At 44.1% G+C, this 23,495-nt stretch overlaps 1 long non-coding RNA gene and 1 pseudogene across 1 annotated transcript; one reads left to right on the top strand and one right to left on the bottom strand.

Annotated features, from left to right (window-relative positions):
• Positions 1 to 288: 288 nt before the first annotated feature.
• LOC126533980 (uncharacterized) lies at positions 289 to 7,678 on the bottom strand. The gene is made up of 3 exons (XR_008612949.2): positions 7,185 to 7,678; positions 3,521 to 3,577; positions 289 to 1,415 (listed from the first exon to the last, which is right to left on the bottom strand). It is a non-coding gene; the product is annotated as an uncharacterized lncRNA (long non-coding RNA).
• Positions 7,679 to 21,548: 13,870 nt separating this feature from the next.
• On the top strand, positions 21,549 to 22,806 carry LOC140219595 (uncharacterized; annotated as a pseudogene).
• The last annotated feature ends 689 nt before the right edge of the window (positions 22,807 to 23,495 follow it).

Consider the following 23,495-nt stretch of genomic DNA (forward strand, 5'->3'; position numbering starts at 1 on the left):
AAGCTCTCCGTCACCTTCAGGAAGTACGTTTGCTCTATGACATCTGCGCTCTGCGCAGTCATTATACTGTGTACAGAAAGCGCCAAAGGAACGACGCACCTACCCCGGCTACATTGACTTTCATTTCGCAAATTTCAAGGAACAGCATTTGTAGCCTCGCAACTGCCGCACTTCTCTATAGAGCCCTGTGTGATTTCGAGAAGCCTCTGTGAGCTATCTCACAGAAGTGTCGTATTGAAGATTTTTGTAGTGCCGACGCATGAAAGGAGCCACCAAGGGGAGACAAAGTCCAAACATCAAAGAACCCTTTTATTCTCGAAAAAAAAAAAAATATTTATGCACTTTAGCAACGCCGCGTGATGGGTACATAGTTTCAACTATATATCAGTTAAACGAGGATAATAGGCGTTCACGCGATCTGAGCTTGGCCTCTCGTCAACCTCGTTAATTTCGCGCGTTATGTTATCATGGTTCTTGATCACTGAAGTACCTAAAACAGGTTCACAAACACGTGGTTGCGATGATGCGCGATTCAGCCATCGTGTAGGCTTTGTTTATGATTTTACTCTAAGACCATTATTGGCTTTACTAAGCTTTCCAGATGGCAAAATATTTTACAATCGCCGTATGGGGGGTGTACTTTATAGTTTTTTCGAACAGCATTTGCCGCTCTTCGGGGAACTTGCTATCGCAGATCGTGTGTGCACTCTTGAGTTACTAATGTGCCATTGCTGGCAGGCTTTCCGAACCCGCTGAAAGATGAATTGCTGCAAGTGTCACCCTGCCAAAGGAACGCGGCAGAAAGAAAACCACATTCCAACCGAGACAAATCGCACCGCGTTTCGCTGTACAATCAATGCTCCCGTTCAAATGACTAACCACTGCCACGGTTAAGGGCGGTTAAGAGATTACTGGACTGAATGTCAAATGATCAGTGCAGCCAATCGCGTGACCGTTTTCGCCATGTGGCTGAGTCGTTGGACGTGTTTACGTGCTTACTGAGATTTCGGGCTCAAGCACTTCGACACGGCGGACGCGCACAGGGTCGAAACGGGCTCATCCAAACTCTGTTATTTTGTGCGGTGCTCTCACATAATCTCATCGCTCAGTGACGCCAAAAGCCAAGGTCCCATGACTCTCATCTCATGGCAAAATTTTGCAAATGTTGCAACCAGTTGGAAAATTATCAATATGGCCTTCTTGAACGCGCGTCTCTTCTGTTTTATTTCGATTATTGTCCTCATAACTTTATGCTTAAGCAAAACCGTGACATTTCAGATAATGAACGCGCACACTAGTCTGAACTGTATCTAATTTTGCACGGTCCTCTAAAAGAGCGTGTCTCGCACCCATTTTATTCCAAAGAGTGCGACAGCTGAGTCCTCCGTGAACACTTTGTGTTTCCGGGCACACTTCTGCGGAAATAAATGAGAAAAGTACGAAAATCACTGGTGTCAAGAATTCTTGGTTTATAACAAGTCTCAAATTCGATAATATATGTGGTAGCATTCATTTTGAGAGACATATGCCTACACACACTATCCCCAGTTTATGGTAGAACAATAGGTCGCGCTTTTCTCGTGTGCCTTTTAATTGCAAGCGTTACCTACAAGCTACCAAACTGATCAACCGTGTTAATGTGGGCAATTGTAAAGTATCGATTCAACGATGGTCACTCTTTTTATTATGAGCATTCTAAGCACCACCCAAACGCCATCTGTGCCCAAGACATTACGTATATTGCTTAAACTCGAGTCGAATGCGCCCTGAGTGTCCGCCGACCCGGCTTTCACGGACAGAAGTATAAGTGCGATGCTCTTGGTTGTCCATTTGCTAGTCTTTTCTTTTATTGTGAGAGGGAAAGAGAGGGAGAAAGGCGATTTTTTAGAATTTCTAAAAAGGCATTTTATTGATTTTGAGTCGCAGTGGACTGAACATCTCTCACTGGCCCTGGTGGATGCCTGAGCATCAGTATCAACAGCCCCAGAACATCCGATATGCAGTGCCGTTTATGAAATTTTAAATACCACATTCCTTAAACGTTTTGCAGGCCATGGCAGCCTAAGATATTTATGGAGGGGGCCCAACGGTACAACAGCTTCCACATTCGCAGAGGTGGGTTGAATGGATTTGGTTCACATCAGCTAACACTAGTCTTATCTTTAACATCAGAGGTTTGAGATGCTGAGGTCAGCGCACACAAAGCCACTAGGAAGGCTTGTGGATGTTCTACACCTGCGTACATGGCTGCGGCAAATACAGTGACCTAGACTGTCGAAATTCGAGCATTGGTAATGCAGAAATGCTTTATTGATGAATATTTTTTGTTTATACTTTGTCGTCATTCCTCAAGTAGTAGGCAACTTGTATCCGGTATCATCGTCAGAGTATCCAGTGCTGTACACCCACCCGACTAGACAACCTGGGTCACTGCATATCTCCCAACTTTTAGCCATTCTACGAGAAAGGACATGTGGTACTGTGACTCAATGGCTATAGGAGCCTTACATGTATGTACATATATGTTGTACTTCCTGCATACAAAGCTCTCATTAACATTCTACCCTCGACAACCATCATACGTGGTCTTCGCCCTCGTGACAGAGAGAGCTAACAGCAGCCAGGTCATGCGCATGCAATCTGCTACCAACGCGATCTCGTCAACTCAAACAAGCGTCGCGTCTTTTAGATTCCAACATCGCGTTAGATCTGCCTTATATTTAACTACTTTTTTCCACACGCCACGGGGGTACATGGCTCTCGGTGTTGCGCCGCTAAGCCAAAGGACGCCAGATCAAATGATGGCCGTGGAGGCTCCATTTCGACAGGCGCAAAATGGCAAAACACTTCTGTACCGTGTATTGGGCGCACGTTAAAGAACCCCAAGTGGCCAGAACAATCCGGACGTCCGACCTATAGTGACCCTCATAATCATATGGTGCTTATGGCATGTAAAACAGCAGGATTATTTTAAAAAGAAACGGCGCCCTAGACCCGAGTAAAACAGGAAATTTCCTTGCGTGCTGGCAACCTCGATCCTTTCTGTCGAGCTCATTTTATGTCCTCTACCACAGCGTCGAGCCGTGCACTGCGTTTACAAGGTGTGGTGATTGCTACGTTTAAGCGTCTACACTGCAGTGCGCTTTGTTCGCGGCCGCGAAGACCTTTGACTGTAACCCTATGTAGAAGTGATTGATTCATTCATTCCCTGATCGGTCCATAGATCTATTGACAGAGCGTAACGTTTAAATCCAACTCTGCGGCTATGAGAGACGCTGTAGTAAAGGGCTGCGGAATATTTTTTACCAACTGGGGTTCTTTAGCGCACACCTAAACCTAATTACACGAGTGTTTCTGTATATAGCCGCTATCGGAATGCGTCCAGTGCGGCCGGGAATCGGACCATACAGTAGGTAGACGGCGTGCTAGATCACACTACCGTTTACTTCGCGTAATCTCAGTGTCTCTAAACCAACGCTGTTAGCTTTTCGCGAAGAATGTCACTCGCCCACAAGCTTACAACGCCTTCGTAGTACAGGCCCGAAGGATCTTGGCCGGACTGATCTTCTATCCATTCCTGGATTTGAAAACAAAAGCAAAACATTCCAACTTGACTGAAGGGTAAAGCAGTCTGCGTTATTGAAAAAAAATGAATTCAGGTTACACTAATTTCCTAATTAGATTAATGGCGCGCGATCACAACCTTCACATTTAATTTGCACTGCCACATAAGCAACTCAATTCTTGAATTGTTCTATCAGGGGTCCTGGCCATTGCGTGGCTGGCTGACCAATCTGAAGTAACCGTTGTAACGGAGAGAAAGTACAGTTTTTACTTGATCCACAACAACGTGAATTGCAGAGCATTTGAGGAGAACAAAAAATATATTGATAAAGTTATATAGAAAATACTACGACTTTCAAAAGCTGACCAAGGAAACAATGGTTGCACATACCCTGGTTTCTGCACACTATTTTAGTAAAGTCAACAATACGTGTGTGCACGAGATGGCATAAATTCTTATCAAGGTGATAACCACTATTTACAATGACGGTGACCTTGTCGAATTGTGGTAGCATCCATACGTGCAATGATAGCAGCGCCTTCTATTCTTTGATCTGCATCTTGCTCGGTAACAACAGCGTCGCTCAGCCATGAGCAACACATAACAGCTTCACCTCTTCATGTGGTTAGAAGCAAACAAAAAAAATCTTGGACGTTATTTTGGCCGGCTCCACAAGATGGACGTGATGCGCAGGTGGCGCTGCGGAAACATTGGTCAACAGCGCCCTCAGTGCCATGTCTAGCAGTTTCGGGTAGCCGACAACACTACTGGTGAATGTAATCTATGCAAGGAGCCGCGGTTTATCTGCTCGCCTGAGCTGCGCTGCGGTGGTGATTGGGCGAATTTAGTACATCGGAGGATTGCCATGGAGAAAGACGAAAAAATCTGTGCCGTACGCATACACAATGCGTACGGCGCTTTCTAGATGGTGTTTTTCTAACCATGTGCTCACACGCTCGTCGCATTTAGCAATCGGCGCGAGCGTCCTCTAGTGGTGCCACTACACTTAGTTAATTAGTCATAACTACGGATTCATTATTCAACGGCAATTTGAGCAGCCGCCCTCTACCTTCGTGTATTTCTCTGCAAAAAAGCAACTCTGGTATTCGCGATCAATAAAGTTGTTGCAGTGCATACGTAGATCAAGAAACCCGCAGTAATCGTTAAGCGAAAAGGACGGAAGTCAGACAGGTATGGTGGTCCTGCCGAACGTTATTGCTTAATTTTTTGCAATTTGTAATCAAAGTCGTGTAAGAGTCTTCAGGGTTTGTGGCAGTATTAGCCAATCAGTTTAAACCCAAAAGTAACATCTGAGTTTACACGTGATAGTGATAAATGTCTGAGATTTCGCTTACAAATGTCGCGTAACGCGGATCTTTATCTGCCACTAACGCATCGTGGATGCAGGTAGATGAACTTTGTCAAGAGCTGTGATGAATGCTGCTATCCAGAGATTTATAAAAAAGTAGTAAGACAGACTTAATCAAATTGCTATCATATTTTTCCAGGATGTGACGCGTCTGCATGTTGATGGCGCCGCTGCTTCTACAATCTAATCTCTATACTGAGTGACCCAACTATCAGGCACCAAGATTTAAAAACATACATATGCCTTGTAGCTAGACAGAACCACGGTAATTTTCTTTGCCATTGCTTGCAGATACTTCGAAAATGTTTGCATTCGGCCTAAATAGATAATTTGTCTGAATTGTTTAATCAACTTTTCAAGTGTTATAGTTTGATGAAAAGTCTAAATAAAAAAATTCTAGAGCAACATGAAAAACTCCCACTATAGCTTTCTGTTGTTCAATTTGTTCTGTACAAAGTGTTTTTCTGAGCGTGAAAGAAGCCCGCGAATGCACGGAAATAGCCTCGAGTGGCCAGTCGCGCGGCCATCTTGCGTTTATTCGCGGGATTCTTTCACGCGCGAAAACGCACTGTTATGTACCACGTATTGAGCAACAGAAAGCTGCATCAGGAGTTTTTCATGTTGCTGTATGTATAGGCCTCAACCGAGTCACCGTCACCACTATCTTTACGGAATTGATCCAGACATGCTAATAGATTTGTAGGCAAGCATCTAGACAAATTACACACGCTTACACAGAAGTTACTTCTTGGCGGGACGATCACTGGGCACTACCTACACTTTATTTGCTGCGCAGAGAGCCCGCACAGAGCCCGCACAGCGAAGAGTGTGTTCTGTTTCGACTACAGAGCATGCGTTCTGCAGCTTCCCGTTGTGCCCAATGCAAGTGCAATCCTTGACGGAGCATTTATAGAATTTTGCCAATCAACGTCTGACAATCAACAATTTCCTTGAGGCCTCAAATAAAACTAAACGTTACTCCTACATTCGGGATGCTGAGGACCATAGTAAAAAAAAAAATTGCTTCACGGGCTTGACTTGGCGCCCAACCCCGTACAAATGACAGGTTCGGGCAAATATAGCACAGGAAGAATTCATCTAACACAAACAAAATTGGAAATTGTGCATAATCAACAACACAATAATGTCAGACTTGTGTACAGACCCAACAGAAGCATTAGCATAATGCACGGTGTCTAACATAGAACGCAGACGATGAATACACAATGTCGTCATGAACGCAAGATCAGCAGTAAGTGTACAAAAAATATAATATACAAATGAGATGGCTCGAATCACGCGGTAGAAATAAACAAAAAAAATCACATCCCGGCCCTGTGAAAGCGCATGTCCAGCGAAGCTCTTAAAAACCACCAACACAACTGCCGAGGGGGATATATGCTATGCTTTATTGCTTTAGAGCGATGACAGTGATGACAATATAGAGTAATAGTAGCCGCAGGAGTAAATCAAAATTTGGGAGCACGCTGCCGATCGTCGTATTTCCATTTCCTTTCTTTTCACCGCTCCTCGTACTCACGCTGCTCCTCGGGAGTTGTGCCTATGTGTTGCCTACAATTAGCGGTGCTATGACAACAATGAAATCAGTTGTTACGCCGGTTCTCTTATATTTGCAAGCTGCCGTCGCCTGGGCAGCTTGCGCAAAAGTAATCGTTACCGGGAAGCGTGTGCGGGGAGCGCCGCGGGCTTCAAGTAGTCGCAAGCGCCTTATCCTCATAGACTTGGTTTGGATGCTTGTTTTGTGCTTGTTTTTTTATTGAAACGAATGCTGTGTTGTGTGTTGTATGCGTGATACCAAACAATGTGGGCGTTTTTCGCTTCAGGCGCTGGAGATATGTTTATTCCGTGAGGACGCGCAGCTACAAATTCCGACCAACTAAAGAGTTTTGCAGCTACGCTGCAAAACTGTTGTAAAGACTAAAGCGTGATCTGGATGTCATAACTTATTTAAACCTTGTTGTTCGCGTTCAATAATGTCATCATTGTTGTTATCATAATGGGTTTTCTCTCTTTTATTACTATCATGTCCCTCCACTATGCTGAGTAGATGGAGCGAACTTCTGTTCAGGCCGCACTTTCAGTTTTGCCATCATAATAAATGTCTTACTAGGAATAATATGCTTGAAAAATATCTGAATCAGGGCGTTTGGAAGAGCAGTTCCTTAGCATCAACTCGATTTTAGAAATGACTTCCCGTTCTTCAGTTAAGCATGAAGTCACCAGACTCACCGGGTTCAATCGACTGGTGAGGAGGGCTGACATATTCCCAACGCACGTGTATACTGATTCTCGATATGCATCAGAGCCCTAGAAAAAAAAAACAGAAATCACTTGAGTGTACTTGCGTTGCTTCCATAAGAAGTCTCAAGATATCGCACGATAGTAAAAAGCGTGCGAATGTTTTTTTTTTTTACCTTTCGGGCGTCAGTGATTTTACGAATACGATACCTGACATAACGTGAAAATTAATAGGAATCGGTATTATCGGAAAACATTATCGCTTGCTTCAACCCAGTTTTTGTCGTGTATTAGGCAACTTCAGCATCAAATCAAATCAAATCAAAATTTTATTTCATCTCTCAACAAAGAGAGAAAGGGGGTAGCGGGAAAAAGCTGCATTACTGCAGCTTGACTAAGCCCGGCCCCCTATGGTACAATTCGACAGTGTGCAGCAGTAGTACAGGTACATAACAACATAAGTCTAGGCACTTTACAGGAAATGTGAAGAACAAAAGAAATGAAATGATACCATGGACGCACAGGCAGTAAATTGTTTTTTGTTTGTGCAGAACAACAAAAACAATGAAGAAAAGAGAGGTACATACGAAATAATTTCAGAAAGTAAGCTGTGACAATGCAGCTAAAAAGAAAATGAAAACACAATTGAATACATCAGACGCATCAAACTCGATATACATAGACGACATACGCATATGTACATACATACATACATACATACATACATACATACATACATACATACATACATACATACATACATACATACATACATACAGTAATACTAATGCATACTAATATTAATATACGTACTAATATGTATACAATAATCAAGTACATGGCATGGTATGGATAGTCATCATTCATGACTTCCAAACAGTGACAGGGTATCGTCCCCCCGCCCCCTGTATACATATAGGCTGACGAAAGCTAAGTTGCTTTCGAAGAATTTCGGTAAGGATTACGTACTTCCGGAAGAAGTCGACTAGTGTCTGCTCACGCTCAGCCACAGACGTCCGCTTGGGAAGCAAACTTTTGTCACCCTGCTTACCGGCGCCGTAGTCATTGGGTCTCACTAATCTCGACTAGTTCTGAACACTGAACTAACCTCAAAGCACGTGAACTCTGAGGTCAGACCACACATACGTTTGCCAGCGGGCGCTCATTTCTGACCGTTCCTCGCCTTGGCAGACATCGCTTGGTATTGAGCAATCGACAGCACTTGAAAATGCACAAGTTGGATGTGGCTACTATCCATCGGTCAAGCCGTGCCAGCTTGGCCGACGGATAGTAGCCACATCCAAATCTGCAGTGGTGCGGACCGGTCAGCATCAGCCGGTCCGCACTAATCTGAACTGTGCGCCACGGTGACGTTCACTAGGCGGAGCTTTGTGGGTACGCCCCGCTGTGCCAAAGCCTTAGCTGTGCCAATGCCTTGGAGAAGGAGCGGGAGCACCGCGAAGTGGATCGTTGGTTAACTACCATTGCCAATAACTTCGTTTCTGCTGAACGCATTGAAATTTGTCTTGCAGCAAAGTTTTTCTGAAATAGCCCGCTTACCTCAAAATGTATTTCTCGAATTCTGTTTCAGGGCCCCTTTAGGGATCTAGGCTCTAATGCAGTTTTTCAGCGGTGTTTGTTTAATGGCGATATCAGCAAGATTGGGATTATTGCACATTATTGTGCGCAACGTACTCCGCACCGGTTCATTGCCAGTAATGGGCCTAAGCAAGATATGTGGAAATGTTGTAAATATAATATTAGCACACACGATGCATTGTTGCGGTGAAAGATATTCAGCGAACAACCCTGTGGCCTTGGACGGCTTCACGTTTAACCTTGGCTGCGACTGGGCAAAGAAATCCTCCGAATGTGAAAATCAGGAAGGCTTATTTTCACTGCACAGAAGTAACATGAGGTGCCTTATTATAACTGGTCATATGCATTAAATATGTAACGCCTATAATCTAATCGAGAACAAAATCACCGGCGATTACAACACCCCCTAATGGGAATTTTGATCACCGTTGCTGAGGTGTTTTGAATTCGTGATATTTTGTAGCAAGGACTTTGTCCCCTCGGCGGCGGCGCTGTGCCTCTGCTCGGACAGCTCGTTCAGCAGCTGCGGCAGGCGAAGCACTTGCACTGATTACGTCGATAATTGTTCAGAAAGAACTGGCTGACACTATTCTGTAATATGATCGTATGGTCACGTGATAGTGAGAGTGAAGAACGACAAAGTGTCGAAACTGTGTGCTGCGAATTTAACTCTTTATCCTGTGAGCTTGTGCCCAGCGGAACAAGTAACACTCATACGCAACGATTGCGGCTACAGGAGTGGGCAATCGTCGAAAATCTGATGTGCGGGTCAAGCGCGTCGGCTTTCATAGATGACTCGTCGAAGGTTCCAGTGTAACCGATGGGGCCCGCGCGGCGCCAGAAAGTATTCACGTCACGCATACACTCAGATTACAAAAAGCTTTCGTGACAACAGCCAAGGAATAGAACCAATGATAACGTTCGAGAAACGTTCGCTACACGCAGCCGCGTCGTGCGTCGAGGGATAAGGCTCAACATTTGCTAGCCGGTGAGAAAGCAGGGACCGAAGAAAGATAAAGGAGCGAAAAGACGACGCGCGGTACCCTGGCGCCATGCCGTAGTGGTTGTCGCTCAACACGTCTTGCGCTGTACTACGCTTTTCTTCTCGCGCTTCACACCCTCCTCCGCTTTCTTCCTCGCGCTCTCTTCGCTGTCACCGCCTTTCGTTCCCCGCTGCGCTCCGCGTTGCTCTTTCATATTTCGCTGTTGTGTTCGTTGGCTAGATTACGCCGACGCCGACAATCGCCGCTGGAACGGAGGCCTAAGAGCTGCCTTCTGAAAGATCACGTCAACTGTGCTTAACTAAGCAGTGGATCAACGGCATCCTAGTATTTGTCACGTTGTTGTGAGAGTGACGAAGCACAGTGACACAGCGCAAATAATGAAATGAACTCTTTATCCGGTGAACTTGTACCCGTGAAACAACTAACCCTATAGCATAACGATAGCGCCGAGTACAGGTGGTGAGCGTCGAAATCTGATCTGGATGTCAGAGGCGTCGGCTATTCATACTTGAATCATGGAAGGTTACAGCGTATTCCCAGGTGCTCGCACGAGTTACAGAATGTAGAGCGCTATTCACGAAACGCATGCTGGTTACAAAGGGTTCTGTAACAACGCGGACAACAGACAGGATCGGCAACAACAATGGAGAATGTTCAGATAGATGCAGCAGCGTCCTGCGCCGATCAATTACGTTTAACATTTGTTTGTCGGTTATAAGCGGTCACAGAAAAAAGATAAGTACACGTGTCAATATTTGCACGCGTATAACTTGTTTATGTTTTGGTAACGTTTATACGAAACAATCCGTGTTGTAATGTTATCGCTCAGCGCAAGCCATACCTTTCCGTATCTGAAGTTTCTCAAACGTTATCGCTGGTTCTATCCGTTGTCCGTTGTCACCGAACGTTGTGTAATCCGATTGCCTGCGCAACACGACTTGTGTAGTACTTTCTGATATGCACGCCGGCAACCATGCCGATTACACTGGAACCGTCGATGAGTCAGGCGTAGAAGCCGACGCACTTCACCCGCAGATCCGATTTTGACCATCACCACCTGTACTCGGCGCTGTCGTTGTGCTTGAGTGGAAGTTCTTTGATGAGCACACGTTTGCCCAATAAACAGTTTCGTTACTCGCAGTTGTGCCCCCATCTTATTATTGCTATAGCAATTACATGGACACTCCCGGCGCATTGCTGTTGTCGGCATCGCCGTGATGTTCCCTGTAAGTTCGAACCTTCGCGCGCCGCATGCTGTTTGTGCTGATCAAAGAGTGCGAGGGTGAGCCGAGGATGGTGGCTCCATCGCGCGCGAGCAAGAGATGAAGACGTGGAGGAAGTGCGCCGCCTTCGATCGCACGCTATGTACCGAAAAGGGTCAGTTCGCTCGCCGCTGCTACCGCGCTTCCTCACGCCACCATTTTGACAGTGATTGTTCACAGTTATCGAGTGATATGTGTTCATGTTTGCCTATCTGCGCGTGACACTATGCTTTTAAATTTAGTTATTAATTAAGCAAGTCTTCATAGGCTCACGCTGCCGATAAAAGTACTGTCCTTGTTTTGTACAGCTAACTGCCATTGGAATCGATGCTTCGCCTTCCAGGCGAAACTGCGACTTTTTCGTCAGCGTCACTACAACGTGACAATATATAACACCCCAATGGTGATACCTAACGCACCTAATGTGAACGCTAGCTTTTAAGGTTTCTGTCATGTTGCTTGGCGGTTCGAAATCCCAATTTTATTACGTAAGCATTCTAGGGCTACTTCCTTTAGAAATCTTTCCATCCGTCGGTCCATCCGTCTCTAATGCGTGACACGATACGTACCATAGGTATACATAGGGTATTATGGGAGTACGCATGATGCCTTATAACTACGGATGACTAGAGTTACTGTACACTCTTAAGCAAAATTACACCCTTTTGTCACACAACAATAATCGTCATCTGTCTTGTCGGCATTTCCTTTCTTTAATGCGGCAAGCTCGGTATTTCCAAGTCACGAACGGCATGCCCGTTATCAGCATGACAGAGCAGTCTCGACAATAAAGTAGCGAGCGCAGCGTTTTCTAGGAAGGAAACGCAAGCAAGACAGATGACGATTATTGCTTTGTGGCATATATACACCGCAAAGGGTGTACATTTGCTTAAGAGTGTACAGGCTCCCCTTGGGATAGGGAGCATTACAGTAGCTCTACGTATGACACTGAGATTTATGATTGTAACTATACATGGTTAGTACTGAAGAGGTATTCATAGTAATTCGGGTTGTTAAAAGACTGCTAAGAGTTGTTACGATTAATTTATCAAGCCTAAAAAAGCGGCTCCTTAATACTAATCAAGGGCAAGGAAGCCTTATGAAGATTAATTGTGATGAAATTATTTAAGCGTAATGACGAATAATTGGGGCTAAATAAAGATAGTGAGGCTAATTGAAAATAATTGATTTTAAATTGATTACCCAATACGCGTATGTTTAAGGGAAAATTAAAAAGCCTAATCATTATTAGTTAGACACTTAAGAATAAAGAAGCCTAATTTTCATTGAATAACAATAAGTTTATTAGTGCTGATCAGTACCTTTCCAGGTTTTAAGTTTACTTAGGTATAATCAAGAATAATTACGACTACATTAAGCCCAAGGAACATTAATAAGGGTAATGAAGACTAGTGGAAATTACGACAGTTACTTAGACACAATGGCGGCCATTTGAGGTTAACTAAGTATAGTGATGATAAACATAATTAATTAAGATTATAAATATTACCTTAGATAGTTGTAATTAAGATTAATATAAATTAGCCCGATTAATATTGTTACGGCGGAACCATGAGTGGCGCCAGTAAGAAGAAGACGATTTGACGTGTAGAGGTGGAATCGGTCTCGACAACGACCTTGTTCATGCTTCGTTGTTTCTCTTGTAAATATTGTAAATAAAATTTTATATGTGACTTCTGCAACGTAACAAATCGGCCAGAGCTGCGGTGTACCCACGAGAAGCAACAACGGAGCTCCGCAATGGTAGTCACCTCGGACTGGACAACATGACGGACGAAAGAGGACCCGACATGGTGCGATCCACATGGACACCTACAACCCCGACGGTTGTGCTGGCTCAGCCGCGGGATCCAGAAACTTTCTGCGGCACGGACCACGAATGGTTCGCATGTCTATGTTATATAGACGATGTCATAGTCTTTTCACCGACTTTCGCGAGTCATCTAACGCGTCTTTAGGCTAATCTTGCTGTGCCCCAACGCGCCGGCCCGCAACTGAACTCATCCAAGTGCCACTTTGGACGTCGTCAAATTACCATTCTTGGCGATCTCGTCAGTGCCGCTGGCGTTCAACCCGACTCTGACGAGATTGGCGCTGTCCAGAAATTTCCTGTTCCATCTTCCGTCACAGACGTGAGGAGCTTTGTTGGACCATGCTCTTATTTTCGTCGTTTTATCAAGAACTGCGCCGAAACCGCGTGCCCGCTCCCCGACCTACTTAAGAACGACGTAGCTTTCACATAGAGCCTTGCTCAAACCAAAGCCTTCTCCGCCCTCGTACGCTTGCTCACGGCTCCTCCATTGCTGGCTCATTATGATCCATCTGCCGCCACTGAACTTCACAGGGCTGCCAGTGGCCATGGAATTGGGGCTGTACTCCACTGTACGTTAATGGTGTAGCGGAGGTAGGTGGAATAACCTATAGGATCGGCGATCCATAAATTCCTCTAAGATGTGTCGTGATTGTTGATGTATAGATCTGAAGAACTCACACCACGTGTACGATTCAAAATAGTAATGAAATTTGCATAATTTGGACAACTACGAACAAAGCAGGACATCGAATCTCCAATGAAAAAGGATGTCCTGCAACACAGACACTTCAATTTTTTGCTCTGCTGCTGCCAAGGGTGCAAATACACGTGTTCTACTGTTGATTCACAATGCGAGATTGGGAGATGGAAACTTTCGTTGGTCTGAAATGAATTTGCTCCGGCGACCAACGGGCATATAATACACTGCAGCACTACGAGACGCGCAAGTTTGTCATTTGTCATGTCATTGCGGCTGAATAAAATAATTTTTCACCATGTTGTATTCAACAGGCACGTTAAATATTTTCGTCTAACCGCATGAGCAGAGCACGTGAAGAATAAACCAGAGCTGACAATCCTTGGAAATGCGCGAACCTTCGGCCAACATTATTATTTGACAAGGCTCTCACTGCATAGCGCTTAGACGATATTCGATCTTACAAGTTGAGCATTCCTTTTGTACGTAGTACCAGTTGTACTTTGCCGGCTGCATGACATGCGAATGCGCGCGGAAATAGATTCGCATATTATTTCTCACATAACCCCGTATCCCAACACCCACATGTAAGACCGTTCAACGAGGGTAAGTTGACGAAGCCTCTCACCTTTGCTTTCTTCAATGGGATGTATTTGTGAAAGCAAAAACGAAAGACGATGCACATTTTATATGCTGCCTGCGAAGAAAAAGAGAGAAAATATGTAAAAATGCGCAATGTTCCGTAACGCTCGGTTGATTCCACGTGGCCTGCTAATGAAGTATACGCACCAATGAGATCATATTAGATGTTCTGGACTATACTCACAGCAGTCTCGGATCATCACTCATGATAGTATTTTGGTTAGCTTCATAAGTAATGCAAGTCTTGTAATACGATAAAATTTTAGTACAGTGATTTGGAAATCGCTTGTGAATAGACTGTTTCTCAGTTGACAAAAAGGAGTTAGTGAAAAATGTTCAGCAGATAGCAAGCGGTACATCTTATACAGAACTTACCTACTTTAACCGATCGTAGCAGCGCTTAAGTCCTATGCGCTAGTGTAGCATATAGGAAAAATGTTGACGGTCACTTTAGCCTACCCTAAAGAAAACGAAGGCGAAAGCCTACCCGCTCACGAGACATTCATTACATTACTAGAAATTTTCATCCTAATGCGCTGTTACTTCCTATTACTTGCTTTCTACACCCAAAATGCAGATGTTAAAACGACATCATGAAGACGACGGCATGACAGCATGGTATGACGAGAGGCTGGTGTAGTAGTTAGAATGGCGACGGTGAAACGACGGCGACGGTATCACGACGACGGCATGACAACGAATGCACTGCGGCGACTCAATGACGACGGTGACAATGCTGACGATGCGGTGACAATGAGCCTTTAATGGCAATAGGGTTACGATGACTGTATCACGAATGGAGTCTGTATGATGATGATGACGCAAGGACGAAGGCACGACGATTGTCGGATGCCGAAACTGAAGTGACGACCGAAGCACGACCGCGATAGCATGACAATCGACAACGGTCTGGCAACGGATACATGACGGCAACTGTGTGACCACAATGGGACGACAACGGAGGTATAATCACGATTCAATTACGACAGTGTGATTACAATAGAATGACGAAAGAAGATTGACCATCTAAATGGAACGACACAGGCTGTATGACGACGGCGGTGTGGAAAAAATCGGCTGACGTTACCGAAGTGGTGACGTTGGCAAAAGAAGAGCGTAACGACATTGGTATTACGACGACTGGGTGATGACGATGGCGTGGCAACGACGGGCATGGCAAGAGTGGGATAACGAAGCTAGAATGACCGCGATGTAAGGACATGACAGAATCAGAACCACGAACACAAACGTTGTGGCCCAAGCTAATCGAGAACTCGGTTCGATGGACGGATGTACAAAGCGTGACGACGACGACATGACGAGAGTCTGATGAGGTAGCTGCAGTGAGGACGATAGAATGACCGCAACGGCTTCCCGACCATGAGCGCAACTCTAGTGCCCCAATGTGGTATACAACTTGGGTCACTGGGTCAGCGTGAGAGGCCAGATAGATAGATTCAAATATCTGAAGCAGGCAAGAAATGCTGATTGCATTAAAGGAGTGACGAAAGAAAATGACGAGGACAGGGGGATGGATGAATATATGTAATGACCACGTAACACAGAGGTTTTTTAATCTCTCGAGTCTAGTCCGGTGCTATTCAAATAGTTCATAACAGCCCTTGTAGTTGTTGGTACTGTGGGATCTTCTCAAATTGCAAAAGAAAAATGATACTTTCAGACAATGTTTGCCTGGGAATGCCTGCTAGCGCAGATACGTTATAACGGGTGGAGAGAGCAATTGCAAAACAGATGTACAGTCTCAAGACACTTGGCAGCGCTCACAGTTAGGGCGGTCCGCACGGCGATGGTGTTGTTGAGCCCAGTGAGTACTGTACAACTTCGAATCAGCGAAGTCGACGAAGTGTTTGCGTCATTTTGCTGTTATGGTATCTCTACGTAAACGACTTTAGAAACAGCAGTTCTTATTTCCCCACGTAATCTATGGAACGTTTTAAATAACCTTCGCACTGGCAACATCTTGTGCAGTAGACACGTTCATGCAGAAGCGACATGAACTTCGCTGGTCACCTGTGGATGAAGCTCGCGCAAGTTTCATAAGAACGGCACGTTAAAGAAACCCAGGTGCTCGAAATTAATCTGGAGTCCCCCTCTATGGCGTGCCTAATAATCAGATCGTTGTTTAGGCATGTAAAACCCAAGAATTGAATTTTAATTTTGATCAATAGTAACGGTAGCACTCCTTCACAGGAGAAATGTTCCTTCGTGGTAAGCCTGTATTATCTTTTATGCTAAGTACTCAAGCCTGACGAAAGGACACGTTTTATTGTGTATTCTAGAGGGGAGCATGCCAATTTCTGCTAATTACCCTGGCACTGGATATAAATAGAATAACTAAATGAGCTACGCTTAATCAATAAAAGCTTATCCTTCTTTTTTTTCACGAGTTCGTTGGTTGTACGAAAAGGAATACCCTCGTAGATTTGCCAGTGCCACCTTTTTAGGCTTTAAGGAAACACCAGTGTCCAGAAATAATCTATAGCCACCTTCTATAGCATCTGTATTGTCTGTTGCTTGCCTTTGCATGTAAAATGAAAACAACGCTATCCGTTCTACATGACAAGATGGTACATAAAGGATTGTACATATGCAGCGCTGACTTAAAACTGTGATAATTTTTCTTTGTGATCATTAACCGGCTAAGCTGTCAGTCATTCCTCGTAGGTAATAATAAGTACTATACGGAGGTGTTTCGCAAATTGCGTTTTGTTGGAAAGCTTATTTGTGTATATTCAGGTCTCTTGTCCTCGGCAACTGAGAGGGCTGTGGCGACAAGGCAACCGTCACGTGATACAACAAAACGGCAGTGAACCTACAGGAGCGGCATAGATAGTTGTCCCCGTGTAACACTAACTATGCTCGACATTTAATCTCATCAAATGTCGCTCTGAAGACGTTGAAATGATAGATGCAGAAAACTAGTGCTTTGATAGAAGCATTTTTAAGGTATGGTAGCGCTGATTACAATATGTGTACAGCAAAAAAAGAAAAAAAAAACAGATTTTCGCAATTGAAGCGGTGACAGGTGGCAGAAATTCTTTAAGAATTAGTTCTGGAGAGACGATTAATCAGTTTCTGAAATCCTGTAAAGAAGAGAAACACATCAAAAGGATTCTTTTCTGAAGTTTTTGATGTCTCATTACCGGCAGATCCCAGCCGCTTTTCACAGCAATCATAAATACCGGGTATACGGTTCAAGTCGCACAAGATTTTCAAAAACCACCTACAAAATTTACTAGAATAACATCACTAGAGATGACTTATACGCCGAGGCAGAGATTATTAATATATTGCGGCAATTCATTACCTAATTAAATTCGTTACCTTCTTAAGCACACATATTACGGCACGTGTTGTTAAATGAAAATTGAAAGAAATCGTTAGAAAAGCGTAGCTACGGATTTCCACATTTTAGCACCGCGGACCACCCTTCGTGGCTCTTTGTGCGTAAATGAGGTGGACTTAAAAAATAATTTGAAGCCAGGTATCGAAGTTCACATGGTCATTTTGATATGCCGGAACGCGAACCTACATTTTATGGTGGTTTCCTTCAAGTTTTTATTCTAGACAGGTGCCGTAAAGCTTGTGGCAAATAAGTTATTTGATGAAATGTTTTACATGTTGAATGAATTGTCCAGAATTTTTTTTCTCACACATACTGCAATAATGTAACTAAGTAACCTTGGAATGCTTACCCTCTGGAACATTTTGGGGCTGAACTTGTACTTGCCCGCGATGGGCAGGAAGCACTTGTCCACGAGCTTGGCTCCTAGCTGTGTTGCCTTCGCCTTCTGGGCAATTCCTGAGAGAGAAACAAAACAGATACGTGTAATAAATTTTTTTACAAAAGAAAAGTTACAGGCGCTATCCAGAATGCGCACAACCGTCTTCAGCGTTATCGAGAGCACCAGACGATGCAGCTGGGATTACTAGACAATCCGTGCGTTGAGTAGCCCACGCTGCATCGATAGCGCTCCCCCTTTCTTGGAATATAAATGTTTCACACACGGAGATCTGGGCTATGGCCGTGGTACAAATTAGTAGAGTGGGTCGAGGAGGAGGAGGAAAGAGAAAAGTAGAAGGCAGGGAGGTTAGCCAGAATAACGTGCGGTTAGAGTGGGTCGAACAGTACGAACTAGGTGCTTTAGTGCGCTCGCTTCTCTTAGAATAGATGCGTATGCAGATATCATCACGTATCTCCGCTAGCGTACACACTTGAATAATGTCTCATGCACCTTAAGGAAAAGGTTACATTGTAGTGACAAGTGTGTGTGTTCACCGCCGACTGCCTATTTAGGGTCGTCTTGCTTAGGAATTTTAAGAAATGAAGCGAACAAATCAAGATCACAACACAGTACTTGCAATATATTTATATATGTAATTTCTTACGCTATCGATACTTACTGCACAATATTTTATTAACTGCAAATATTGCAGCAATAGGGCTGTGAGTATCCAGCTCCAACTTATTTGGTTTTGTTATATTCTATGAAATAAGATTGTGCAATTTGGCAATCCATTTGCTTTGGTTAGGTTCTGTGAGTTAGAATGAGTTAACCTATTTGCGTCTTACTATACCGTTATTTGACTTAATCCGCATTTCTATACATGACGGTAACAACGTAGGTATCTCGCGTAAATTATATTGGATTGGCTCTTCATTTGTTCGCCTGTATACTGTAGAACACGCAGATTGTAAATTAACAATGCTATGTTTACCCTGGGTGACAATCTTGCGGTCTCAACTTTTCTTGGGCATTTTCGATTTTGATTAAAATTCTAAAGCAGGTAGAACCCAAACCTTCCCTTCAAACTTCAACAAGTTCCCTTCAAGTCGATCTAGTGGCAGCAAGATAACTTTAGTTGTTCCCAAGGCGATCTGGTTTTGGCAGAGCATGAATTGCAGAGCATGAATTAGGTTGTTTCAGACATTGTAGTCTAAAACCACTTTCTGACGCTTCGGAACGCATTAATTTATTGAATGTACTGTCTTTACTCATTCATATTTTGGCGCAGTGTTTTGCTTCCATTATCACCATCAATTCTTCACAACACTGCCATTCCATGCCTGGTATTTGCCACTCAGAAATTATGCGCCTATTTGGAACCACGAGTGCAATAAACGATGTCAAGGTTCGACAGTTGTAGAAAAGAGGCGGTTGGTGTTCTCTGTCCATCTAATTGTCGAAACATTAAGTTAGCAAAGAAACCACAACAACAAAAAAATCGGAGAAAAATATCAATTGCCTAAGAGGAAAGCCGTGAGCACAGCATGGAGAACAGGTCTTGTGCCGATACCGATTCTTCTAAACGACACTCCATTCTTTGTTGTTTACTAGTGAAGGTGCTGACGCCTTTAGAGCTACATATTTCAATGCGGTTGATTAGGAAGCTCATTGTATAACTTTAATTAATGCCGAAAATCAGTGGTGATTCTACTAATAATGTAATTATACTAAATGTAATTTCACTGAAGGAAATTTTTTATTTACTTATTGCAGAGCATTATTGGTTATCAACCCAATCGTGACGCTCGCCGCAGCGAATGACATGCCGCCATACTATTTGCACCTTCTTCCCTGGTATACGCTGGTAAGTTATCATAACACTAGCTGTATAGCCTCTCAAGGCACTACGTACACAACTGTGCACGCCAAGGTTGTGCGTCAAAAGCAAAGTACCGAAGAAAATACTTTTAAGCGCGTCACATTGAGCTTGAGACAAGTATCATTGGATTTGTGCTGCAAATGTCTGAGTAATAAATAGAGTCTTTTAGTAAAAGTTGTTGCAAGACAATGGCTGGTTCTCAGCCCTCTGTACTACCCTGTCGTCAATCGAGGAGTTTTAGCGCAATAGCGTTAAGGGCTCAGTGTCGCAGAAAATTCTGCGTCGGTGTCGAACGTCGACCATCATTTCAGCAAAAATTATTTCGAAACACGTATACACAACCACGCAGGCCCTCCATGTAGCCCACGAAAGTTATGAACTAATTGAATTTCGCAAGGTAAAATACGCCAGAAAAATCGTAAAGTATGACTTACACTAAAAATACACACCTAGAGCGTCGGATTGTAATTTGAATATACAAGAAAACATAATTTTGTTACGCGGAAACTCTAAACACAAGCCTCTTTTCCAGCGTTTCTACCATTCTTAGAACGCTCATGGCCTCCGATATGTGAGCGCGCTGGCACGCGCAAATCTCAACGCCATAAAGCGGCGCGCCCGGTTCCTTGCAACAACTGCAGATGGCGCTAGCCTACGCCGCATCGCGATCCACTCAAGAGGCCACGTTTCTACCAGAAAGCTCGCCTTCGTGCATAGAGTTAGCCGCCAGCGTTTCTCGGTAAACATTACGGATACACAAGTTGCAGTTGCCGGGAAGCGCGAGAAGCACTCAGGGATCTTGGAATACTATCGCGTTCCACTCTTAGGGGGTATAGTAGGGTACATCGACCAAAAAACGGATTTTTTGATTTGATCAATAAAAAATAATAGACACTGTGGGCAACAAAACAGTGGAACGGCGAGCGCGTAGGAGCGCTCTAAGCCATTTAAAGATGGCGCGACAAACCGCGCCTCCTGGTATTTAAAAATGACAGAGGCGAGAGTTTGTCTACATGTTGTTTTCCGTCATGTTCTCAGTGTTTACGTCATTTTTATAATAAATATGGTTTGATCTGTTAAGTATATTCACTTTTCGGCATTTTTTATAAGTTGCGATTGGAAATTTGTCCACCAGGGATGCTTTTATAGCGAATCAAAGCCTACTGGTTGTTTTTTGTTGTGGGCACCTTCCGCGCGTGTTATTTGACGTTGTATAGCCGGGTATTTTGCCTCATTGTGGTAAGAACGGCTGGGAAGTGGACAAGGAAGAGGAAGTTTCGCGGCAATCAATTTACAAGGAAAGAAACGAACGAGGAGCCGGCGCGTCGAAGTGCTAGTTTTTCAAAAATAGGGGTCAGTGCGCCATGTGACCCATTCAGCGTGGAAGAGGCTACCGCTTCTAGATTCCGTTTGGTTGGCAATGAGATCCTTCGAGATTTTCTACGGGAGTCTGTATTATGCAAGAAATGCGGGAAAGGTGAGCTTCAGCTAAACGAACAAATTGATGAGAGGAGTGGACTGGTGTGCACCATGAATGTCTGTTGCGATGAATGTGGTGCGACGAGCTCATTCAAGACATCTAGGCGATCACAAAGAGGCTTGTTTGAGGTAAATGAACGGTTTATTTTGGCGCTACGGACATGTGGAAAAGGACTGCTGGCTGGCCGTGTGATATGCGCGGTTATGAACATGCCACCGCCGCCTACGAAATTTGCGTCGTACACTGCGCGCCTACTTCATGCAACAGCGACAGTTGCTCCACGAAGCATCACCCGGGCCGTTGACAAGGTGAAGGCTGACATGCATGGCAGTTCCCAACCACAAGAAATCGCTGCTGCTGTAGATGGAACCTGGATGAAGAGAGGGCATTCATCCCTGCACGTTGTCGTCGCACTCATGTCAGCTGACACAGGCAAGGTGTTAGACTTCGAAGTGGAGACTAAGTTCTGCTATCTGTGTTCGCGAAATCTCCACACTGACAGCAGCCAAGACGAGTGCAAAGCAACACACATTAGACCGTCTTGAGGTATGGAAGCTGCGGGTGCTGTGAAGATTTTTGCGCGGTCTGTTGAAAAACATGTGTGATGTACATTAAATATATTGGTGACGGGGACACAAGGCATACTTTGCTGTGAAAGAAGCAAAACCATATAGCAAAGACATTGAAAAGCACGAGTGTGTCGGCCATGTGCAAAAGCGTCTGGGAACCAGGCTTAGAAACCTGAAGATTAGTTTGAAAGGTAAGAAGCTCTCAGATGGACTTCCACTATATGGGACAGGCCGTCTCACAGAGAAGGATATTGACTCCTTACAACTTTACTGCGGCAAGGCCATTCGTGAGAACACTGATAGCTTAGAAAGCATGCGAAAGGCCATGTGGGCAATCTACTTTCGGAAGTTATCCACTGATGAAGAGTCCAACCATGGACTGTGTCCCAAAGGAGCGTCATCATGGTGTGGGTAGAACCGTGCCCTCAGTGAAGGTAATACTGAGGCATATTGCCATAAAAACAGCCTGCCAACTGCTGTTCTGGAAGCAGTTAAGCCAGTGTTCCAGGCTTTATCATCACCAGGCCTTCTGAGCAAGTGTCTCCACGGCTGGACACAGAACTCTAACGAGTCAATGAATCAGCTGATTTGGCGCCGCTGTCCAAAAACCACATTTGCTGGCACTGACACGTTGAAACTTGCCACTTGCGATGCTGTGGCGTACTACAATGACGGCAATCAAGCACGAATCGCTGTTTTGGAAACACTTGGCATCACGCCAGGTGTGTCCTGCACAGTCGGTCGAAACCGGCTTGACAAGGAGCGTGTTGAAAGGGCTGAGTTCCGAAGCTCATCGGAAAGCAAGGAGCATCGCAGAAAAAAGAGAAACATGAAGAAAGGCTTTGGGGAAGACACCAAAAAATATAGAAAGTGTGAGTACTCTGCTGGTGCATTTTGAACTGTTGTAGTGCAGGTGCAAGGAAAAAAAAAAAATAAGTTTTTCTCAAAATCACGTTTTTTTTTTAATTTTTCGCAACTTGATGTACCTTTTCTGAAAAACTATACAGCCGATGACGCTGAAATTTTCCCAGATTATAATCACATCCCTTGCAAGTTTTCTGAACCTAACTGTTTGAAAAAAATCACTCAGTTATAATTAAAAAAAAGATTATTGGAAAGACCCTCCACGGTACGAGTTATGTGGCGGCAATATTTTTTTTCTTGTGACGTGAATGCTGGAAAACATTTTTTAAATGTTCCAGTTAAACCCACTATTATACGGAATTACTCTGCAAAATTTCACGGTCATGCTGTTTTTTGTTTCTGAGAAAAGGAACATTTTATTTTCCATCATAGCTTAAGATTTGGTTCTCAACTACAAAAAAATACATAAAACGAGCTGCAGTGAAAAAAATTGCACCAATTAAGGCCAATGCTATTCCTATTGAGCGTGCAGAATTTCACGCTAATATATAGAACAGTTGTTGAGATATAAAGCTAAAACCAAGATGGCTCATACACACTACCATACCCCCTTAAAGGCGAGGCTTAAGCGTCATCCTAGTTTTTTTTTCTTTTTCATTGTTTCCGCAGCATTTTCTATCAGCCACATTTTTCAAGTGGCCAGGTAGGTTTCTGGGCCTACGC

Source organism: Dermacentor andersoni, chromosome 7 (assembly GCF_023375885.2).
Source record: "Dermacentor andersoni chromosome 7, qqDerAnde1_hic_scaffold, whole genome shotgun sequence".
Classification (NCBI taxonomy): Eukaryota; Metazoa; Arthropoda; class Arachnida; order Ixodida; family Ixodidae; genus Dermacentor; species Dermacentor andersoni.